Below are 24611 nucleotides of genomic sequence, written 5' to 3'. Positions count from 1 at the left end.
ACACATTCAGAAAAAAAATTGTTTGCTTTTTAAATCTGTACCTAAATAACTTTTATAACATTTTTTGTATTCTTGCACATTTCAAACATTAGACACATTATATTTTCATATATTATTGCATACTGGATGACAAATAACACTTGTAGGTTGTGAAGCAAATATATGATTTCACAAAATGTAATTCCATGCCCCCTCCCCCCTCCACCACCCCATCCCGAGATTCTCCTGTGCCATGAAACTGGACAGCATGCAAAGTGTTCTAGTTTAACATTTTTACGTCAGTCATTACGGCACATAAGGAGGCCATTCGGCCCATCGAGTCCATGCCGGTTCTCTGTAGAGCAATCCAGACAGTCACATTCCCAGCTCTATCCCTGTAGCACTGCAAATGTATTTCCCTCAAGTTCCAATCCACTTTTCTTTTGAAATCATTGATCATCTTCCACCACCCTCGCCGGCAATGAGTTCCAGGTCATTACCACTTCCTGCATAAAAAGGTTCTTACTCACATCCCCCTTGTATCTCTTGCCCAAAACCTTAAATCTGTGTCCTCTAGTCTTTGTACGATCAGCTAATGGCAACTGCTTTTCTTGGTCTACCTTATCTAAACTTGTCATAATCTTGTACACCTCTATCAAATCTTCCCATAACTTCCTTTGCTCCAAGGAGAACAACCCCAGCTTCTCCAACCTAACCTTGTAGCTAAAATCACTCATCCCTGGAACCATTCTGGTAATTCTCCTCTGCACCCTCTCAAGGACCTTCACATCCTTCCTAAAGTGTGGTTACCAGAACTGGATGCAATACTCCATTTGTGGACTAACCAGAGCTTTACAAAGATTCAGCATAACTTCCCTGCTTTTGTACTCAATACCTCTATTTATGAAGACCAGGGTCCCATATGCTTTGCTAACTACTTTCTCATTATGTCCTGCCACCTTCAAAGATCTATACACATGAACCCCCAGGTGTCTCTGTCCCTGCAGAACTCTTTCAAACTGTGCCATTAAGTCTATATTGCCTCTCCCTATCCCTTCTGCCAAAATGCATCACCCCATACTTCTCTATTAAATTCCATCTGCCACTTGTCTGCCCACCTATCTATGCCCTGTTGCTGTCAATCATCCTCACTGTCTGCCATATCTCCAAGTTTGGTATCAGCAAATTTTGAAATTTTACTCTGTATTCCAATATCCAAGTCATTTATATATATCAAAAAAAGCAGTGGTCCTAGGACTGATGCCTGGGGAATACCATTGTCTACCATCCTCCAGTCTGAAAAACAACCATTCACTATGACTTGCTTCTCTGTCCTTAAGCCAATTTCTTATCCAAGCCGACACTGACCCTCCTATTCCATGAGCCTCAATTTTGTTAACCAATCTTTTATGTGGCACTTTGTCAAATGCCTTCCTAAAATCCATATAGACAACTTCCACTGCATTCCCTTCATAAACTTTCTCTGCTACTTCAAAATCAAAAAGTTTAATTATATTAGTCAAACATGATCTACCTTTTACAAATCCATGCTGGCTCTCTTTAATTAACTTTAACCTCTCCAAGTGCCTGTTAATATTTTCCCCGATTATGGTTTCTAAAACTTTACCCACGACTGATGTTAAACTGATTGGCCTGTAGTTACTAGGAATATCCTTGCATCCTTTCTTGAACGGGGTCACATTTGCCACTTTCCAATCCTCTGACACTTCCCCCGCATCTAGGGGAGATTGGAAGATTATGGCAAGCCCTTCCGCTATTTCCACCCCCACTTCCCTGAGCAAGCTGGTGTGCAAGCCATCCAGACCAGGTGACTTATCCACTCTAAGCATAGCCAGCCTTTTCAGCAGATCCTGCCTATCAATTTTCATCCCATCCATTACTTCTACTATCTCCGGTTCTACCGATATTTTGTCAGCATCCTCTTCTTTAGCAAACACCGATACAAATTACTCATTAAGTATTCTTGCCTTGACTTGCGCCTCCAAACATATATAACCTTATTTGTCCCCAATAGGCCTCACCCCACCTCTTACTACCCGCCTACTATTTACATGTCAGAAGATTTTTGGGTTCCCTTTTATGTTGACCGCCATTCTAATCTCATATCCTCTCTTTGCCAATCTTATTTTCCCATTCGAGCAAGAACCAGGCCAAATACAGTATGTTGAGAGGGGAAGTGAAGAATTCACCTGCCATGCATCCGACATGCATCATACACCCCCTTTGATTTTTGTTTCATCATGTTCTCTACCTTTCTCGTCATCCATGGAGTCCTGGCTTTGGTTCCCCTACCTTTCCCTCTAGTTGGAATATACGTAGCCTGTACCTGAAACATCTCCTCCTTAAAGATCACCTATTCTTCCGTTACAGTTTTTCCTGTCAATCTTTGGTTCCATTTTACCCTGGCTAGATCCCCTCATCCCATTGAAACTAGCCCTCTTCCAATTTAGAAGTTCAACTTTAGATTGTTCCTGGCTCTTCTCCATTACTAATGTAAACCTTATGATACAATGATCACTCTTACCCAAGTGTTCTCCCACAGACACTTGGTCCAGTTGGCCCACCTCATTCCCCAGCACCCGATTTAGCAATGCCTCCTTCCCAGTTGGGCCGAGAACATACTGGTCATGGAAGTACTCCTGAAAGTTAAAGCACATGGGATTGGGGGTAGTGTGCTGACGTGGATTGAGAACTGGTTGTCAGACAGGAAGCAAAGAGTAGGAGTAAACGGGTACTTTTCAGAATGGCAGGCAGTGACTAGTGGGGTGCCGCAAGGTTCTGTGCTGGGGCCCCAGCTGTTTACATTGTACATTAATGATTTAGACGAGGGGATTAAATGCAGTATCTCCAAATTTGCGGATGATACTAAGTTGGGTGGCAGTGTGAGCTGCGAGGAGGATGCTATTAGGCTGCAGAGTGACTTGGATAGGTTAGGTGAGTGGGCAAATGCATGGCAGATGAAGTATAATGTGGATAAATGTGAGGTTATCCACTTTGGTGGTAAAAACAGAGAGACAGACTATTATCTGAATGGTGACAGATTAGGAAAAGGGAAGGTGCAACGAGACCTGGGTGTCATGGTACATCAGTCATTGAAGGTTGGCATGCAGGTACAGCAGGCGGTTAAGAAAGCAAATGGCATGTTGGCCTTCATAGCGAGGGGATTTGAATACAGGGGCAGGGAGGTGTTGCTACAGTTGTACAGGGCCTTGGTGAGGCCACACCTGGAGTATTGTGTACAGTTTTGGTCTCCTAACTTGAGGAAGGACATTCTTGCTATTGAGGGAGTGCAGCGAAGGTTCACCAGACTGATTCCCGGGATGGCGGGACTGACCTATCAAGAAAGATTGGATCAATTGGGCTTGTATTCACTGGAGTTCAGAAGAATGAGAGGGGACCTCATAGAAACGTTTAAAATTCTGACGGGTTTAGACAGGTTAGATGCAGAAAGAATGTTCCCAATGTTGGGGAAGTCCAGAACCAGGGGTCACAGTCTGAGGATAAGGGGTAAGCCATTTAGGACCGAGATGAGGAGAAACTTCTTCACCCAGAGAGTGGTGAACCTGTGGAATTCTCTACCACAGAAAGTAGTTGAGGCCAATTCACTAAATATATTCAAAAGGGAGTTAGATGAAGTCCTTACTACTCGGGGGATCAAGGGTTATGGCGAGAAAGCAGGAAGGGGGTACTGAAGTTTCATGTTCAGCCATGAACTCATTGAATGGCGGTGCAGGCTAGAAGGGCTGAATGGCCTGCTCCTGCACCTATTTTCTATGTTTCTATGTTTCTATGAACATATTTCAGAAATTCCTCCCCCTCCTTTCCCTTTACTCCAACATTATCCCAATCGATATTTGAGTAATTAAAGTCCTCCAATATCACAACTCTCTAGTTCTTGCACATGTGTTCCTCTGCAGATTTGTTCCTCTATCTCTTTTGCTATTTGGAGGCCTATTGAATATCCTCAATAGCATGATCATGCCCTTTTTGCTTCTCAACTCTTAACTAAATGGATTCTGTCCTTGCCCCCTCAAAGACATCCTATCTTTCCAACACTACAATGTCTTCATAATCAGTATTGCCACCCCACCTCTTTTTCTTCCCTATCTTTTCTGAACACTTTGAATATTGAGCACCCAGTCCTCACCATTTTAAGCCATGTTTCCATTATTGCCATTACATCATAGTCACCACACAGCTAATTGTGCTTGTAGCTCACCAACCTTATTTACCACATTTTGTGCATTTACATACATGCATTCTAACCCTGTCTTTGTATTCCTTGTAGTCCTTCTTCGTCTGCTCCTAACATATAACAAGAAATATTCTCTGTTCTACATTTATTAAGTGTTAATCCAATCAGAATTATTGCACTAAATGAAAGAAAAATTCTCACTCTGGAGATTATAGTATCAAGAATGTTGAGTGCATTTCATCCTTGATCTTTTAACCCATCCTCCTACATTCTACAGTGTGGAATAAGGAGAATGGACCATTTATCAATGTGCCTCTAAAAACAGCATTGTAACCTCCTAGCTTAGTTACAAAGTACTGGAAATGACACCATGGTCTCCGTTCACATCAGCTTGATAATACTCCACCAATAAATAATTCCTGTTCTCCCTTGCTGAATCAAGTGTCAGATTCAGTCTTTCATGGATAGCTTTCTCTTTCTCTTTCCAAACAATTCTCCAAAATTTAAGACAAGTGACTCAGGCTAACCATTCTACCATGTAGCCACCTGCAAAAGAAACCCAGGTGTTATCCATGTGACGGAGCTGCATTCGTTCCTTGGTCTACTCAACTACTTCAGTAATTTCCTACCTAGATTGAGCACTTTATTAGAGCCACTGCATATGCTGCTAAGAAAAGGCGACAACTGGGTTTGGGGTGCATCTCAAGATGGAGCTTTTGAGAAAGCTACTAATCTGCTGGTACATTATGATCCGTGAAAGCTTCTAGTATTGGCCTGTGATTGCTTCATCATATGGAGTTGGTTGCGAGCTCCAACAAGCTAATGAGTCGGGTAAAGTACAACCTGTTGCGTAAGCTTCTAAAAGTTTATCAAAGGCGGAAAGAACCTACAGCATGGTAGAAAAAGAAGCATTAGCCTGTGTGTATGGGGTTAAAAAGATGCATCAGTACCAGTTTGTTCTTCGGTTTGAACTGGAAACAGATCACAAGCCACTCATTTCATTTTGTTTTCGGAAAACAAAGGTATCAATACCAATGCATCGTCCTGCATCCAGAGGTAGGCGCTGACATTATCTGCCTATGATTATGTCATTTGCCATAGACCTGGCACCGAGAATTGTGCCAATGCACTGAGACGTCTGCCGTTGCCCACACCAGAGGTGTAGATGCCACAACCTGCAGACCTACTGTTAGTTATGGATGCTTTTGAAAGTGAAGGAACCCCTGTGACGGCTCAACAATTTAAGCCCTGGACCAGCCAGGACCCGATATGATCGGTTGTAAAATGTTGTGTCCTTAGTGATGATACCAAACGTTACAACCGTCGCCAAGACAAACTATCCAGTCAGTCAGATTGTTTACTGTGGGGTAATTGTGTTGTTATGCCTAAGAAAGGCAGAGAGAAATTTGTACATGATCTACATAGCACTTATCCCGATATTGTCATTATGAAAGCTATTGCCAGGTCTCATGTATGGTGGCCTGGAATTGACTGATCTGGAATAGTGTGTGCATCAGTGCAACACTTGCATGCAGCCAAGTAAAGCACCAGCGGAATCGCCGCTGAGTCTGTGGTCGTGGCCATCTAAACCATGGTCCAGAATCCACATTGACTTTGCAGATCCCTTCCTGGGAATGATGATTTTAGTTGTGGTGGATGCATATTCCAAGTGGATAGAGTGTATAATTATGTCATCCAGTACATCCACAGCTACCATTGAGAGCCGTCGTGTCATGTTTGCCATTCATGGTCTGCCCAACATGGTTGTAAGCGACAACGGACCTTGTTTTACTAGTCTGGAGTTTCAAGAGTTCAAGAAACACAATGGTATCAAACATGAGGTCAGCACCATTCAAAACCACATCTAATGGTCAAGCAGAGCATGCTGTCCAAACCATCAAGCAGAGTATGAAACGTGTAACTCAAGGTTCACTAGACCCGCTTGTCATGCATATTGCATGGTTACAGGACAAGACCCCCCCTGCTGAACTATTGATGGAGAGGTCTCAAGACCAAACTATCTCTTGTCCACCCTGACTTGAATGATCATGTTAAATACAGACGTCAAAGTCAGCAGTGGTATCATGATTGAGTTGCTGTGCCATGCAACATTTCTGTTAACGATCCTGTGTATGTACTAAATTATGGTCAAGGCCCGAAGTGGATTGCCGGTACTGTTACGGACAAGGAGGATAACAGAGTGTTTGTCGTCAAGCTGAAGAATGGGCAAACAGGCAGGAAACATGTTGATCAGATAACGCTGCGGCACATGGATGAACTAGAACAAGTTGAGGAAGATACGATCTGTGACCAACCAACCTACCCTCGGTCATCAGCAGATTCCGCTGTCATCAATGAATCTGGACTTTCAATCCCTGACTTGGTCATTGCCACTCCCATCAGATCGGCTACCCAGCCCCCAGTCATAACAGACTCAGAACGCTGGAGTTGAACTGAGACTATCAACTCAGGAGCAGAAAGCCCCGGACCGTCTCAATTTGTAAAAAGACTGTTACGAATATCTTAAAGGGGGATATCTGGATAGTACCAGAATGTCTCCACCAACAAACTTCATATGCATTTGTTAAAGAACACTACTGGAAAGTTAGCAGGAAACAGTTGCATCGTAACCCCCACACACTTATCTATATGCTCTTATTGCCAGCTCTCACCAATCAGAAATTAGTATTTTGCACAAACCACAGCATTAACCCCCAATTGCAAAGGCCCCATACAGTAATTTAATATTCATACATGCACCATCTTCTGGATTTCAAATTTGAATGCACATTATTAATGTACATATGTTATATAAAGCCAACAAAATGGAGATGAATTATAGATGTACATATAGGTGGGAAGTGGTGTTCCACGAGGATCGGTGCTGGAACCACTGTTGTTCACCATTTGGACTCGGGAATGGGAAGTATATAGCATAAAAATTTATGGATGACACCAAATTGGGGGTGTAGTTAATACAGAGATGAACTGTGACAAGATACTGGAAGGCATTAATAAACTTGCAGAATGGGCATATAATTGGCAAATTAACTTCAATATAGAAAGTGTGATGTGTTACATATTGGTAGGAAGAATAAGGAGGTCACATACTGCTTGGAAAATAAGAGGGGGGGGGGGGGGGAATTGTAACCACAAAAAAAAACAGGTGGTTTGGGATTGGGTGGAAGGTTAAAATGTTTAAAACCAGAATTCAGATTTTTATGAAGGCGGGCAGCCAACCCGCTCCCAGGAGGTGGGTCGTCTATTTAAATATTATAATGAGGCTGGTGTGCCTCACATGGTGATCCACCATAACAAATTTAACTCTGGCTGGTCGGGTTTCCCAGGCCTCGGGGAAGAAGCTTGCTAAAGTTAGGGGAGGACAGCTGGATCCAGGAGATAAGTGTCTTTCCACATACCCCCTGCTGGATCCAGCGTCGCTGCCTCACCCCACTCCCGAGGAACCCGATGCTCCTCCTGCTGCCGAGTCCCAATCACCCCCACTCCGATTCCTCCCTTCTCTGTGGCCTAGTGCTGCAGGCCTACCCGCTTGCAGCCAGGAAACAGAGCTTTCAAATGCCTGCAGGAAACCCATTCTCACTGCTTTCTAGCCCTCCCGCTCCTGACCTGCTTCCAGATTAAAATTCTGGTCCAAGTGTCTAAATAGAGTAGAGGAGCAGAGGGATCAGGGGATACAAATGCACAAACTCGCTAAAAGTAGCGACAATGGCTAATAAGGCCATAAAAAAAAAACAAAGCACTTAGGTTCAGTTCTAGAGGGATAGAATTGATCAGGAGAAAAGTTAGGTTAAACTTGTATAGAACCTTAGTCAGACCACATTTGGAGTACAGTACATTTGGAGTTCTGGTCTCCATATTGTAAAAAGGATAGAGGTATTTGAGAGGGTGCAAAAAAAATTCACAAGAATGTTACCAAGACTGAACAGGCTGGGGCTCTTTTCTCTAGAAAAGTGAAAGTGGAGGGGTGACCTGATAGAGGTATTTAAGATAAGGTAGACATGGAGAATTGTTTCCAGTTATGGGGAGACCAAAACTAGAGGCCATAAATACAAGATAGTCATTAATAAATCCAATAGGGAATTCAGGAGAAACGTCTTTACCCAAAGAATGTGGAATGCGCAACCACAAGGAGTAGTTGAGGCAAACAGCAGATGCATTTAAGGGGAAGCTAGATAAGCACTTGCTTTAGACTGTAGGTTCTACTCAATTCCCTCCTTTATGTCAATTGTTTCCACTGCACTCCCAAGGGTGGTCAACTCTGGTTGGACATATTCCGGGAAGTTTCATCACGTGACCTCCCTCCTCCAACTGCCCAGCCCCCACACTCCCACAACTGGTCGCCCAACACGTCCATCGCCCTCCCACACAGAGAGCAAACAGAGTCATAGTTACCCGACTGGATGGTTCTTGGCCTGTGCTCAAACAGCTTTTCTCATCTATTTTTATTAATGCTCCCATGATATTCACCCTGGTTGCTTGCAGCAATATTCGGGAGTTTAGTCGTTAACTTCTGGAGCATCCAGGAAAATCCAGTAGGATTGGCCAAATATCCACTCCTGAAGAAACTGGCTCATTCATGGGTTGCTCTTGTACTGGTATCCACCACACAAAGGCCTATTCTTCATGTCACATCCACACTATAAGCAAGATGTTGAGGCAATAGAGAGGGTACAACACAGATTTACTAAAGGTGCTGTCTGGTATGAGGAAATAGAAATACAAAGGAAGATTTGAAAAATTGGGATGGCTTTTGCTTGAACAGGAGATGAAGGCAATGATTTGATAAGAGATATTTAAAATTCTGAAGGGATAGGACAGAGCAGATAGAAACAGATGGTCTAGAACAAGGGGATTAGACACAAGATTAAATATAAGAAATGTAGGACAGAGAGCAGGAAAAACTATATAAAAAAAAAAACGGTTTGAGAGACTGTGGCATGCACTACTGAATTTAGTGATTGATCTTGTCAACTATTAAGATAGGTAGTTGAAGGAAAAGAGGATAAAAGGATATGTACACAGGGCAGGCACATAGGATTAGACCTACTGATCGTATGGAGGATAGTCACCAACATGGACTGTTGGGCCAAACAACCCATTTGTGTGTTGCAATTGTTAAGTAATTTAAAATGCAAGTTCTTATTAAAGAGCCTTAGAAGGAAAAAAAAATCTAAATATGATCAATGCCGTTGTGCATTTAGAAACCCCACCGATGAATACACATGTTGGGCTGGATTTTCGCAGCGATTTGACCCTCCGCGGCAAAAGCTCGGTCAGCAGAATCCTCGGGTACCTTTTTGCGGCGGCGCTTCCATGTACTGTCAGGGAGAGGTGCGCCGTCGTGCAATGACGCAAATTGTGTTTGCGTCGTACTTTCAGCTCTCGGGTCCCGTACTCTGCGCCCAGAATGCCAACAGGTCAAACCGGTCGGTGCAGCCCTGCCAGCAGCAGTATGAAGACCTGCAAAAAAGGCAAGTTAACATTTTTATTTTTTTTAATTCTTAGTAGGCAAGGGTTTTGTGAATGTTTTTTGCAATTTGTTTTGTTTTTCCCCTCTCCCAAGGCTCCTCTCGCAGAGCTACCGGCCCCGGACTAAAGTTACCGAAACCTGCAGTTTGCGCCCCAAATCATTGTGCAACACTGACTTTACCGATGAAGGCCGAAAGTTCGGCCTAAAAACGGTAGTGCAATGAAAACGGCAATTTTGGCGTAAAATTACCGTTTGCGCCGAAAATCCTGCCCCAAGAACATAAATCTCCTCTCATAATGGAGTCTAATTCTGGTTCAGGATCTAGGTAATAACACTGCAAATTGTGTAGCCAGTGTGATGAATTACTGACAAAGGATTTAATTTACCCGACTGCGTCGCTCTGTCTGCCTATTTCTGACCCACTCCTTCATGTTGACACCTCGGCCAACTACAGACTTTCAAACCCAAGGAATCTGATTCATGGAAGTCCGTCAGCTGCATGCAGAAAATTTAATGAGTAAAAAATGTTAAATTCTAAATAGCAATTACAAGGAATTACTGTGGGATCTCAGGCTCTCTGTTTGACACTACCCACTGGAACCCAAACCTTCTCATTCCTCTTGTTGATCACAAGGAGGAACCAAAATTCATCACACCAGCTACACAATTTGCAACATTATTACCTAGATCTTGACTGCAAAACTCAAAATAGGGCATATTCAAAATCAAACTGGGCACATTTTTCTGATGCCACTACTTTACCTGGACCATGGCCTTCAAACAAAGCAGCACCCTCTGATGCCCTTAGCAATGCTGGATGTCAGGAATTCACACAAGTCCCTTATGCCCAGCGCTAAGGAAATAAATGCAATTCCGGCATTTGCATGTGCTTGCCCATGCGCTCACCCACAAATGGCCCAGAAATGTTGACAGGTGAAAAAGGGCATGGACATGGCATAATCAGGTCTTGTTCCAATTTCAGCCCTCGTAATCATGTCCCAAATAGGGTGGTGTTCCTTTGCCAGAAAAGTTGATAAAGTTTGCCCCTTCACCCATTAAATTTAACTCTGTAAACAGAGAAGAAATTGCTATGCTGCAAAAGGCATGCATGATTCCCCAAGGAATGGGGTAAGGCACTGTCTTTCCTCACTCTGCAATCCATCTCCGCTTTGGCGAGAAGTGTACCCCTGCCAGCCCAGATTTTGAAACAATGAGCAGACTGCGTTATTGCATGACTCAATGCATTGATGAACCAATGCGGACTCCGGTACTTTAGTATTTTAAAAACATACATGCTACCCCCTTCCCTCTGTGCTCCCAGTGCACTCTTCTGGATCTGTTGTTAATCAAATTCAAAAGCTACTACTTCTCTGTTAGCAATTTAGAACTCACAACTTGACAACCACTTTTAAATGTCTTAACATTAATAGTAAGTACAATTGTCACATACTTACATTAGCTTTATTAGCCGTAAATACTGCAAGGATGAAGACTTCAATTTAGTACCAAATATATATATAAAAACAATGAATAGTTTACACAAATTGAGATTGCAATGTGCATTTACTGGAAACAGGGTTGTGTGTTTCTAAAGAACTATTCGTATTCATCCTTTACTATATAACGTAATTTAACTCCTGTCTTGATGTTAGAAACTGCAGATTTTTTTGTGGATTTGCACTTTGTGCCAACCATTCAGTTGTGTTAGAGTAAACTCATTCTTCACTATCAATAGCTTCAAGTTACCCTGGCACAAAGACTATGGGGAAAGACATGTGCAGCAGCTTTGATGTTGTACTTGGTAAGTCAAAATAATGGCCTAGAAATTGGTTCATGGCAGACTGAGTAGGCCCAGAGCACACCTTATATTGGGCCTCAAGCTTCATTTAAGTGGACTGGCTTTCCTAGGCAGCACGCCAACGAAGCACTCTCTTACCCATCGCTATTGTCATGTTGCAGCTGTCTCTCTTTCTTCTTTCCTTTCAGGGTGCAGGTGGGTCAATGATAAGAAATCACCAATGGATACAGGCTGCATTTTCAAGTCGGGGTTGTGGGGGGAAAAAAAAACAAATAGCACTCAGCAGTTCACTTGCAACCACAAATGCCCTGATGTCATAAAGGTCCAGGTCGGTGATTGGAGCATGGGTAGACACAGCAGGAGCGGCGAGAGATCGTCGAGGGACGTGATCGGGACCTGGGAGAGTTGAGAGTTCACGGCCAGAAGAGGCGAGGGCCCAGGGGCAGCACGGGCCAGCCCACACTGCGATGTGTGTGCGCACAAGGTCCGTGCAGCAGAGCAGTTCTCCAGTCGTCTTGGATAACCCTTGCCACTGGACCAAGACCTAGCTTTGTCAAGCCAGTGTTGTGGCTGGTGTGCAACGACCACCCCACGTTAAAAAAAAATCCACGCACAGGGATCTTCCACCCTTCAGGATGTAGTTCAGGACCTGGAATATTAGGTCCTTCATTGAAACAGCTGTGAACTTATCCTTTTTGGCGTGGAAGCAAGTCATCCTCGTTTCAAGGGACTGCCTATGATGCAACCACCACTTCTCCCCCTCACCCCCGAACACATGAGCTTCCCTCATATCCTTTTTCCCATCCCATCCCTTACACCCACCCCTTCACCTTCCCACTAACTCCTCCCATTATTACCATCTCTCACCAACATTGCTGTCTATACTCACTCCCATTGTGACCCCTAGCTTTCACCCTTGCAACTATCTGCTTAATCCCTGTATCCTCCTCGCTCAGCTGTCACTTAGCCCACCCTTAACCCTCCATGCACACTCCCTTCACTGCCACCCGCTCCCTCCAAGGGCAAGTGGCTATAAGCCGCAAGGGCTCTCGCCCTCAAACTGTTCCCCTCATCCTTCTTACCCATTTCTTTTAAAAATAACTTTTTCCACTTTCAAAATTCAAATATAAAAACAAATCGTAATGTTGAAAAACACCACCTTTCTCAGCTGAACAAGCTATTCTTGAGTTCATAGAACAAAACCAGGAGCTACAAACAGGTACGTAATCAGTGCACAATTTTTCCTCATACACATGAATCTCCCATGGTGTTGTGAACAGTGAGCCAGAGAACGTGCTGTTTTATAATGGGAGCATTAAGTCATATCACACAATGTAATACCAAGGCCACTGATTTACAATGAATGAAGATGATATTATTTCACCTTTATTTTATAAAGAGAAAGAACTTAGCAAATCTGTCCTTTATTCTATGAAAATTATAAATGAGACACTTTGATTATGATTATATATTCTAAGCTGTTGAATTTAAAAAAAAATCTCTGCACACACAGCAAGGTGGAAGCAAGATGGGCCAGATTGGAGGGAGGTCATTGATGTTCAGCAGCACTGGGAATGGGGAGCAGTTAGGGCGGTGATGGTCCTGGATTTTGGTAGCAATTGGTTGGACGATTCTGGGTTTGGTAGAACTGGGGTGGAGTTCCTAGAGTTTTGCAGCACTGGGATTTGGATGTTTTGGGTCACTGTGAGGAAGGCAGGGTTGCATGGCTTGGCATTAAATTGAAAAAGGGAGCGGGGAGGTGAGTCAGCACTGAAAAGGGGAGGAATGAAGAGAAAAGGGAGAGCACGGGTCAGACAGTATTTTGGGGAGTGGAGCAACCGTCAAGCAGCAAGGTTTTATAAAGTACGCAAGAGATGCTCATAGAGTCCTTGAATTAAGTGTTTTGTGATTAGTTATTTAATCCAGAACCAAATAAATAAATACTGTTTTCTTTAGAAAAATACACACCACAGCTGCATAAATAAACAAAGATTCCACTTAATGGGTTGCTGGAACACCAAGTAACACATGGCAGCTTTAACAACATTTATTTTTACTTTCAACCACATTTATTTTTACTTTCAACCAGTAAAATGGAGCATCATTTAGAAAATGGATGGGCTGGCTGCAAGCCAGTCTTGCTGTCAATCAAACATTTCCAGAAAATACCATTATTTACCTTCCATGTTTTTTGGGGGGGATAAAGAATTAATAACGAAATAACTTACATTATCAGGTTATTGTACAAAAGAATTGAATTATGTTGCATTACTTCCTGTATTTACCACTCAACAACAAATACTAAGAGCTTCACTCAACCATTGCAGCTAGACAAACAAATCTTGTATAAGCATCGATTTGTTTTCCAGGACACGAACCTGGATTTTCCTGCTGCTGCTGCAAATGGGTCGGAGTGGGTCTTCCACTCACCGGCCTGGCCCATTTCCTGGTTTGGGGTCTATTACACAAAGGGTGGGCTCCCAGCAATATCTCTGTTCTACTGGAAGAAGATTCTGTGGTGTTGTAATGAGGCACTAGTTGCAGAAAAACAAAAGACTTGGATTTATACAGCACCTTTCACCACCACCGGATGTCTCAAAGCACTTTACAACTAACAAAGTACTTTTGGAGTATAGTCACTGTTGTAATGTAGGAAATGTAACAGCCAATTTGTACACAAGCAAGCTCCCACAAACAGCAATGGGATAATGACCAGATAATCTGTTTTTATGTTGATTGAGGGATTAATATTGTCCAAGACTCTTCTGCTCTTCTTCGAAATAGTGCCATGGGATCTTTTACGTCCACTTGAGAGAGGAGATGGGGCCTTGGTTTAACGTCTCATCTGAAAGACGGCACCTCCGACAGTGCAGCACTCACTCAGCACTGCACTGGAGTGTCAACCTAGATTTTTGTGCTCAAGTTTCTGGAGTGGAGCTTGAACTCACAACCTTCTGAGCGCTATTATTAATGATGACAGAAGCCACCTAAATGCTGCTACCTACAACAACAACTTGTATTTATATAGTGCCTTTAACATAGTGGAACATCGCAAGGCGCTTCACAGGAGTATTAGGAGATAAAAAATTTGACACCGAGCCGCATAAGTAGAAATCTGCTCAGGTGACTAAAAGCTTGGTCAAAGAGGTAGGTTTTAAAGGAGCGTCTTGAAGGAGGAAAGAGAGATAGAGAGGCAGAGAGATTTAGGCAGGGAGTTTTAGATGTTGGTTTAGATGTTGGGGCCTAGGCAACAGAAGGCACGGCCACCAATGGTTCAGCGATAGAATTAGAGGAGCACAGGCATCTCGGGGGTTGGGGGGTTGTCGGTCTGGAGGGGATAGGGAGAGGTGAGGCCATAAAGGGATTTGAAAATAATGATGAGATTTTTGAAATTGAGGCGTTGCTTAACCGGAAGCCAATGTAGGTCAACGGGCACAGGGGTGATGAGTGAGCAGGACTTGGAGAGAGTTAGGACATGGGCAGCCGAGTTTTGGATCACCTCTTGTTTACGTAGGGTAGGATGTGGGAGGCCAGCCAGGAGTACGTTGGAATAGTCAAGTCAAGAGGTAACAAAAGCATAGAATTAAGGAGCTTTGAATAGGATGAGTTTCAAGTGCTGAATCACTTGCGTGGTCCGGGAAACAGAGACTGCTTACTTGTCAGCTAGTCCTTCCCGGCCCACTGTTGTAATTCCCACCTAACCTCCTTTCTTCTGGTCATCTTTAGCAATGATGGGACTGGGTGTGAAGCAAGGGGACTTGGCTGAAGTCCCAAGGTCCGAACCCGTCATCTACAAGCGGCAGAGCAGGGCAGGCAGCTGACTTTGGGGCCAGTTTGGGGAAAGGTAGGAGAAGACAGGAAAATGACAATTAGCACAGTTATAAGCTCTGAATTTCAAGGACCAACAAAATAAAGGCGATGCTTGGTCATGAAAGAGGCAGTCACTATTATGCTGGGAGAAAGGGGGCTGGCCCAACCAAATTTTGAGAGGTTCGTCCCTCCTCCTAATGGGCTCTGTACAGTGGAAAAACACATGCAGGTTGCCTGGCAGGTGATGAGAATTCTGGCCATGCACTAGCTCTTAATGATCATACCCAGGCACGTCAGAAGAAATCCAACTTTCCCACCTCCACCTCACTGGAGAACTATGCCTCAATGCCCAGACGCAGCATTGTAGGAGAGGGGAGCTTTTGTGCTGTGTCAAAACTGCCGTTTGTTCACAGCATACTTGACTGCACAAATATCTGGAAGGAGGCGAATTGTGTGAACTCCCCCATTTACAAACATACAGCAAAAAAGGGTGACCATCTTTGGAGCAGCTGTATGGCAAAGGCAACACACGGAATACAGTCACCTAGGTTCACAGCACCTGGGTGAAAATTAGGAATTTTGCTGGAACATAGGAACAGGAGTAGGCCAGTCAGCCCCTCGAGCCTGTTCAACCATAATCTAACTAAATGGCAGATCAACTCCATCCACCTGCCATTGATCCACATCCCTGGATACCCTTACTGAACAAAAATCTGTCGACCACAGCCTTGAAAGTTTCACTTGATCCAGCATCCACTGCCTTTTGAGGAGTTCCAGATTTCTACTACCCTTTGAGTGCCTCCTGGCTCCATTTTTAAGATTATATCCACTTATTCTGAATTTCACTACTCGAGGAAATAGTTTCTCTGTAATGTATGCACCTGAGAGTATGCTTGCAGGTTTGTAGAGCTGTTGAACAGAAGAAGCTGATGGACTTCTTCTGGAACAACAGGAAGCACTGGGTCTCTGCGGCGGTCTCGAGTCTCCCGCTTAAGGAGGGCGGACAGGCGTTGGTGCGCGTCGGCACCCAGCTAGCGACTTTCCGTCTTCAGACCCTGCAGAGATACCTTTACGTCGAGCCCCCTCCTAGGTGGCGTGCGCTGGCGACGTATTTCTTCCGCCAGCAGTACAGCCTCAATTATGACACGCAGCTCCTGTTTGTGAGCCTGGGGGGGGGGGGGGGGGGCAGGACTGGCGTGCCGGGGCTGCCTGTCTTTTACCAGGAACTCATCAGGGTCTGGAACAGAGTCTCCACCAAGCGCAGCTCTCCACCATCTGGAGTGGCGGCTGTCCTGCAGGAGCTGCTGCTCGGGAATCCGTACCTCCACGACTGCGGTTTTAGGTGGCAGGCGGATGAGAGGGCTGTGGCTGGCGAGGTGACAAGGGTCAGGAACCTGCTCAATGGTGGAGGAGCGGGCTGGATGGCGCCAGACGTGCTGGCACGGCGCCGAAATTGGGCCAACGTCCGTCGCGCGGCCGATGCCATCGAGTCGCTATAAACAGTGCTGGGCCCTGACTCCGTTAGGGGTGTCGAGGAGGCTCAAGCACGTTAGGAAATCCCTTCCGAACTGACCCCCGTCCGGACGGAATTCCTCATCGGCGCCAAACCCCGAAACCTCCCTCGGGAGCCGGCACCTCACAACTGGACCTGCCTCGGGGAAATCCCCTTCGTGCCTTTCAGTTACGGGCTGCTCCTGCACACTCTCAAACTTGCCATCCTCGTCTGCCGTCCGGACATGCCACGGCGCAACATCTTGCCGTCCGGAGGAGGCGGGGGTCCCTGATGGAGTGCACTCTATGCGGGAGTCCTCCCACTATTTATCGGGGACTTGGCCTGGAGGGTGGTGCACGGAGCAATCCCGTGCAACAAAGTTTTAAGTCGGTTCACGGGCTCCCAGGCCGCTTGCAATTACTGCGGCCTGGTGGAGTCAGTGTTCCATGTTTTTATGAATGTACAAGGTTGCAGCCCCTGTTCCATTATTTAAAGGGGCTGCTCCTCAATTTCTGGTTGCACTTCAGTCCCACACTCCTGATCCTTGGGCACCCTGTGCAGAGGGGAGCGGGTAGGTCCAAAGGCCTCCTCGTAGGACTGCTCCTGGGCACGGCCAAGGGTGCCATCAGCCGGTCCAGGCAGCGGGCGGTCGTTCAACCTGACTGCCTGCATCTCCTCCGTGCTTATATCCGAGCCAGGGTGTCCCTGGAGATGGAGCACGCGGTGTCCACCGGTACGCTCGTGACCTTCCGCGAGAGGTGGGCGCCGGAGGGACTGGAGTGCATCATTACCCCCGGCAACCAAATTTTCATTTGATTTTGTATGTTTTAAAGTTTAATTTGTTTTTATTGCCGGGTTTAGTGTCCCGAGTCAGGGGGCACTTGTATAATTTGCCTCTCGGTGCCCTAAAAAACACAAAAAAACCCACAAAAAAAAAAAGGAAAAAAAAAGGGCACTTGAAAAATGTTTGGGGTGTCCTCCCCCTTTAATCAGGGGGGCACTTGATTTAATTGTTTAATTTGATTGTAACCAAAAGAGTTGTAGAGCTGTTGATTCCAAGTTCCCTTTAAAGTTTTATTTGGAAATTTGTGGGTTCTAGCGATCTTTAATAAGGGGGCACTTGGCTTTATCTGTTTATTTTAAAATAATTGTAGAGCTGTTGAGTTGGGAGTGCTTAGCCAGTCACGTGATGCACACAAGACTCAATAAAACTCAAGCCAATTGGGTTCAAGGGATCCATGATGAGGCAGGTGGTTGTGAGCCTGGTGGATGCACCTGGGAATCCCTGGCCCAAAACCACCCTTAAATGGAGGAAGAGCATTCGGGAGGGCGTTGAGCACCTTGGAGTCTCGTCGCCGAGACCATGCAGAAATCAAGCGTAAACAGCAGAAGGAATGTGCGGCAAACCAGACTCACCACTTCCTTCGACCATTGTCTGTCCCACCTGTGAGAGATTGTAATTCCCGTATTGGTACAATCGCCTGAGAACTCACTTTTAGAGTGGCAGCAAGTCTTCCTCGATTTCACAGGACTGCCCATGATGGTGATGAATGAACTGTAATATGTAGTGTGATTGTTAAACCTTTGCTAATAAAACAACTCGTTCGTAATGACAATGTGCTGCTATAAATTCTTAAGCAAAAAACCCATGATGCAAATACATTTTAAACACCTCTCTATTAGATCATCTCTCAATCTTCTATACTTGCTTTCATAAATCAAAATGGTAGGTGGCCAACAGGAAAATTCTAAAAATAGAAAATGTGTTTCTGTCTGTTAAAAACATCAACATCCATTCTCAGATCACAAGATGTTTGTGACATTGACACACAAGATTTCTTCTGAACATTTAAACAATTACTGCCTTGTAATTCTGACAGATGTATCAATTATGCTCCACCTTTGGGGTCCATTGTGGGGGATAGATCTGCAGGCACTAAGCCACATATACGGCTGCAATTCATTCCTAATCATCAATGTTCTAAATCTGATCTCAAACGCTTAGAATGCGAAATTGGGATCAGTAGCACCTGCTATGTGTGCGCAACGGGTGCCGTTTGGGGACCAAAATAGCATTCAATGTGCGTCCGCACATTTCTGCCCCAATTGCACCATACGCCATCTTGGTAACCCATGCATGAAGCAGGCATTCATTTATTTCCATGTGCAAATCAGAGGCCCAACACCTGCCTCCGGTCCATGTTACAACTTTGGTTTGACCGGAGGCAGCCACCACCAGTGTTGATCGCATCCGGGGAAAACCAACGCTAAACAGCACCCAAGCAAAAAAAGGCAAGTACTTACCATAATCACGGTCACTCCCGATCCAGAGATCTCCGACCACAATCCCGACTCCAAGCACCTGCACCCCGCTGGATCTAATCCCAACTCCTTAGCAACCCCCGCACTCCCCGACCCACAACAGTACTTCCGAGGCTTGCGATCTGCTCAGCAGATCCACCACCAAACCTAAATCATGGACTCTGAAGCTCACCTGTTCCTCCTCCAGAACCCCGCGATCGAACCCAATCACTTACCTGGAAATTGGAGCACTAACCTGTGCGGGCTCAGACTGCAGTTACATCTATATTATGATGTGGTTCGAGGCCCAAAACTCAGGGCTCCTCAAACCTCCCGATTTGAGTGCAGGTAAGGTACCCAAAAATAAGCATGTCCGAATTTCTAGGCCTTGGTTTTTTCAACCAATTACCTAAAAATTATATCAAAATGAACTTTGCTCACATCTTGTATTTGTTTATGTAAATATACTTCCAAATACACTCCACACACAAATAGCTCTCAGGTCAATGTTGAAAGGCCACAGTTTGAGATGAATCTCCATGCTATTGATACAGTACTGTAAACTGGAACATTAATCACATCATAAGAACATAAGAATTAGGAGGAGTAGGCCATTCGGCTCCTCAAGCCTGCTCCGCCATTCAAGATTATGGCTGATCTTCTACCTCAACTCCACTTTCCTGCACTATTGCCACAACCCTCGATTCCCTTAATATCCAGCAAACTATTGATCTCGATCTTGAATATACTCAAAGACTGAGCCTCCACAGCCCTCTTGGGGTGGAGAATTCCAAACATTCACCACCCTCTGAGTGAAGAAATTTCTCCTAAATGGCCATCCCCTTATTCTGAGACTATGACCCCTGGTTCTAGATTCCCCAGCCAGGGGAAGCATCCTCCCTGCATCTACCCTGTTAAGCACTGTAAGAATTTTGTATTTTTCCACCTCTCAGTCTTCTAAACTCTAGAGAATATAGTCTTAGTCTACTAAATGTCTCTTCATAGGACAATCCCCCCATCCCAGAAATCAGTCTGGTGAACCTTCGTTGCACTCTCTCGATGGCAAGTATATTCTATCCTTCTTTCGGTAAGGAGACCAGAACAGTACACAACACTCCAATTATGGTCTCACCAGGGCTATTATAATTTTAGTATGATATCTTTGCTCTTAGACTCAAAGGCCAACATACCATTATCATTCTTAATTGCTTGTTGTACCTGCATATTAACTTTCAATGATTTGTGTACAAGGACACCCAGGTCACTCTGAACATCAACATTTCACGGGGTTAGGGGTAATATATTAGCATGGATAGAGGATTGGCTAACTAACAGAAAACAGAGAGTCGGGATAAAAGATGCTTTCTCCGGTTGGCAACCAGTAACTAGTGAGGTGCCACAGGGATCAATGCTGGGACCCCAATTATTTACAATCTAGATTAACGACTTGGAAGAAGGGACTGAGTATAACGTAGCCAAGTTTGTTCATGATACAAAGATGGGAAGAAAAGCAATGTGTGAGGAGGACACAAAACAAAAATCTGCAAAAGGACATAGACAGGCGATGTGAGTGGGCAAAAATTTGGCAGATGGAGTATAATGTTGGAAAGTGTGAGTCATGCACTTTGGCAGAAAAAAAATCAAAGAGCAAGTTATTATTTAAATGGAGAAAGATTGCAAAGTGCTGCAGTACAGCGGGACCTGGGGGTACTTGTGCATGAAACACAAAAGGATAGTATGCAGGTACAGCAAGTGATCAGGAATCTTGGGGATGGAGTATAAAAGCAGGGAAGTCTTGCTACAGCTGTACAGGGTATTGGTGAGGCCACATCTGGAATACTGTGTGCAGTTTTGGTTTCCATATTTATGAAAGGATATAATTGCTTTGGACACAGTTCAGAGAAGGTTCACTTGGTTGATTCCGGGGATGAGGCGGTTGACTTATGAGGAAAGGTTGAATAGGTTGGGCCTCTACTCATTGGAATTCAGAAGAATGAGGATGATCTTATCGAAACAAATAAGATTATGAGGGGGCTTGACAAGGTGGATGCAGAGAGGATGTTTCCACTGATGGGGGAGACTAGAACTAGAGGGCATGATCTTAGAATAAGCCCATTTAAAACGGAGATGAGGAGAAATTTCTTCTCTCAGGAGGGTTGTAAATCTGTGAAATTTGCTGCCTCAGAGAGCTGTGGAAGCTGAGACATTGAATAAATTTAAGGCAGAGTCAGTTTCTGAAACGATAAGGGCTTATGTGGAGCAGGCAGGGAGGTGGAGCTGAGTCCATGATCGGATCAGCTATGGAAACATAGAAACATAGAAAATAGGTGCAGGAGTAGGCCATTCGGCCCTTCTAGTCTGCACCGCCATTCAATGAGTTCATGGCTGAACATGCAACTTCAGTACCCCATTCCTGCTTTCTCGCCATACCCCTTGATCCCCCTAGTAGTAAGGACTTCATCTAACTCCCTTTTGAATATATTTAGTGAATTGGCCTCAACAACTTTCTGTGGTAGAGAATTCCACAGGTTCACCACTCTCTGGGTGAAGCAGTTTCTCCTCATCTCGGTCCTAAATGGCTTACCCCTTATCCTTAGACTGTGACCCCTGGTTCTGGACTTCCCCAACATTGAGAACATTCTTACTGCATCTAACCTGTCTAAACCCATCAGAATTGTAAACGTTTCTATGAGGTCCCCTCTCATTCTTCTGAACTCCAGTGAATACAAGCCCAGTTGATCCAGTCTTTCTTGATAGGTCAGTCCCGCCATCACGGGAATCAGTCTGGTGAACCTTCGCTGCACTCCCTCAATAGCAAGAATGTCCTTCCTCAAGTTAGGAGACCAAAACTGTACACAATACTCCAGGTGTGGCCTCAACAAGGCCCTGTACAACTGTAGTAACACCGCCCTGCCCCTGTACACCAAACCCCTCACTATGAAGGCCAACATGCCATTTGCTTTCTTAACCGCCTGCTGTACCTGCATGCCAACCTTCAATGACTGATGTACCATGACACCCAGGTCTCGTTGCACCTCCCCTTTTTCTAATCTGTCACCATTCAGATAATAGTCTGTTTCCCTGTTTTTACCATCAAAGTGGATAACCTCACATTTATCCACATTATACTTCATCTGCCATGCATTTGCCCACTCACCTAACCTATCCAAGTCACTCTGCAGCCTCATAGCATCCTCCTCGCAGCTCACACTGCCACCCAACTTAGTGTCATCCGCAAATTTGGAGATACTGCATTTAATCCCCTCGTCTAAATCATTAATGTACAGTGTAAACAGCTGGGGCCCCAGCACAGAACCTTGCGGTACCCCACTAGTCACTGCCTGCCATTCTGAAAAGTCCCCATTTACTCCTACTCTTTGCTTCCTGTCTGACAACCAGTTCTCAATCCATGTCAGCACACTACCCCCAATCCCATGTGCTTTAACTTTGCACATTACTCTCTTGTGTGGGACCTTGTCGAAAGCCTTCTGAAAGTCCAAATATACCACATCAACTTGTTCTCCCTTGTCCACTCTACTGGAAACATCCTCAAAAAATTCCAGAAGATTTGTCAAGCATGATTTCCCTTTCACAAATCCATGCTGACTTGGACCTATCATGTCACCTCTTTCCAAATGCGCTGCTATGACATCCTTAATAATTGATTCCATCATTTTACCCACTACTGATGTCAGTCTGACCGGTCTATAATACCATGTTTTCTCTCTCCCTCCTTTTTTAAAAAGTGGGGTTACATTGGCTACTCTCCACTCGATAGGAACTGATCCAGAGTCAATGGAATGTTGGAAAATGACTGTCAATGCATCCGCTATTTCCAAGGCCACCTCCTTAAGTACTCTGGGATGCAGTCCATCAGGCCCTGGGGATTTATCGGCCTTCAATCCCATCAATTTCCCCAACACAATTTCCCGACTAATAAGGATTTCCCTCAGTTCCTCCTCCTTACTAGACCCTCTGACCCCTTTTATATCCGGAAGGTTGTTTGTGTCCTCCTTAGTGAATACCGAACCAAAGTACTTGTTCAATTGGTCTGCCATTTCTTTGTTCCCCATTATGAATTCCCCTGATTCTGACTGCAGGGGACCCAAGTTTGTCTTTACTAACCTTTTTCTCTTTACATATCTATAGAAACTTTTGCAATCCGTCTTAATGTTCCCTGCAAGCTTCTTCTCGCACTCCATTTTCCCTGCCCTAATCAAACCCTTTGGCCTCCTCTGCCGAGTTCTAAATTTCTCCCAGACCCCAGGTTCGCTGCTATTTCTGGCCAATTTGTATGCCATTCCTTGGCTTTAATACTATCCCTGATTTCCCTTGATAGCCACGGTTGAGCCACCTTCCCTTTTTTATTTTTACGCCAGACAGGAATGTACAATTGTTGTAGTTCATCCATGCGGTTTCTAAATGTCTGCCATTGCCCATCCAGTCAACCCCTTAAGTATCATTCGCCAATCTATCCTAGCCAATTCATGCCTCATACCTTCAAAGTTACCCTTCTTTAAGTTCTGGACCATGGTCTCTGAATTAACTGTTTCATTCTCCATCCTAATGCAGAATTCCACCATATTATGGTCACTCTTCCCCAATGGGCCTCGCACAACGAGATTGCTAATTAATCCTCTCTCATTTCACAACACCCAGTCGAAGATGGCCTCCCCCCTAGTTGGTTCCTCGACATATTGGTCTAGAAAACCGTCCCTTATGCACTCCAGGAAATCTTCCTCCACCGTATTGCTTCCAGTTTGGTTAGCCCAATCTATGTGAATATTAAAGTCACCCATTATAACTGCTGCATCCTTATTGCATGCACCCCTAATTTCCTGTTTGATGCCCTCCCCAACATCACTACTACAGTTTGGAGGCCTGTACACAACTCCCACTAACGTTTTTTGCCCTTTGGTGTTCTGCAGCACTACCCATATAGATTCCACATCATCCAAGCTAATGTCCTTCCTAACTATTGCATTAATCTCCTCTTTAACCAGCAATGCTACCCCACCTCCTTTTCCTTTTATTGTTGAATACCCCTGGATGTTGAGTTCCCAGCCCTGATCATCCTGGAGCCACGTCTCTGTAATCCGAATCATATCATATTTGTTAACATCTATTTGCACAGTTAATTCATCCACCTTATTATGGATACTCCTTGCATTAAGACACAAAGCCTTCAGGCTTGTTTTTTTAAAAAAAAAAACACCCTTTGTCCTTTTAGAATTTTGCTGTACAGTGGCCCTTTTTGTTCTTTGCCTTGGGTTTCTCTGCCCTCCACTTTTCCTCATCTCCTTTCTGTCTTTTGCTTTTGTCTCCTTTTTGTTTCCCTCTGTCTTCCTGCATTGGTTCCCATCCCCCTGCCATATTAGTTTAACTCCTCCCCAACAGCACTAGCAAACACTCCCCCTAGGACATTGATTCCGGTCCTGCCCAGGTGCAGACCGTCCGGTTTGTACTGGTCCCACCTCCCCCAGAACCGGTTCCAATGCCCCAGGAATTTGAATCCCTCCCTGCT

The 24611-nt window shown here is 44.7% G+C and overlaps 1 protein-coding gene across 8 annotated transcripts in view; it reads right to left on the bottom strand.

The window, feature by feature from the left end:
- Positions 1-24611, bottom strand: part of LOC139227881 (zona pellucida sperm-binding protein 3 receptor-like) — a 265290-nt gene that overhangs the window by 204868 nt on the left and 35811 nt on the right. For 6 of the 8 annotated variants that reach the window (XM_070858981.1, XM_070858982.1, XM_070858987.1 and 3 more), the window contains 2 exons: positions 11623-11715; positions 9510-9676 (listed from right to left, as the gene is read on the bottom strand). The gene's annotated coding sequence lies outside the window, so the exon portion shown is untranslated. The remainder of the gene's footprint in view (positions 1-9509; positions 9677-11622; positions 11716-24611) is intronic. The other 2 variants (XM_070858986.1, XM_070858988.1) reach the window with 1 other exon arrangement.

This window comes from Pristiophorus japonicus, chromosome 17 (assembly GCF_044704955.1).
Source record: "Pristiophorus japonicus isolate sPriJap1 chromosome 17, sPriJap1.hap1, whole genome shotgun sequence".
Classification (NCBI taxonomy): Eukaryota; Metazoa; Chordata; class Chondrichthyes; family Pristiophoridae; genus Pristiophorus; species Pristiophorus japonicus.
The sequence above is the reverse complement of the archived record's forward strand: the minus strand, read 5'-3'. Positions and strand labels throughout refer to the sequence as shown.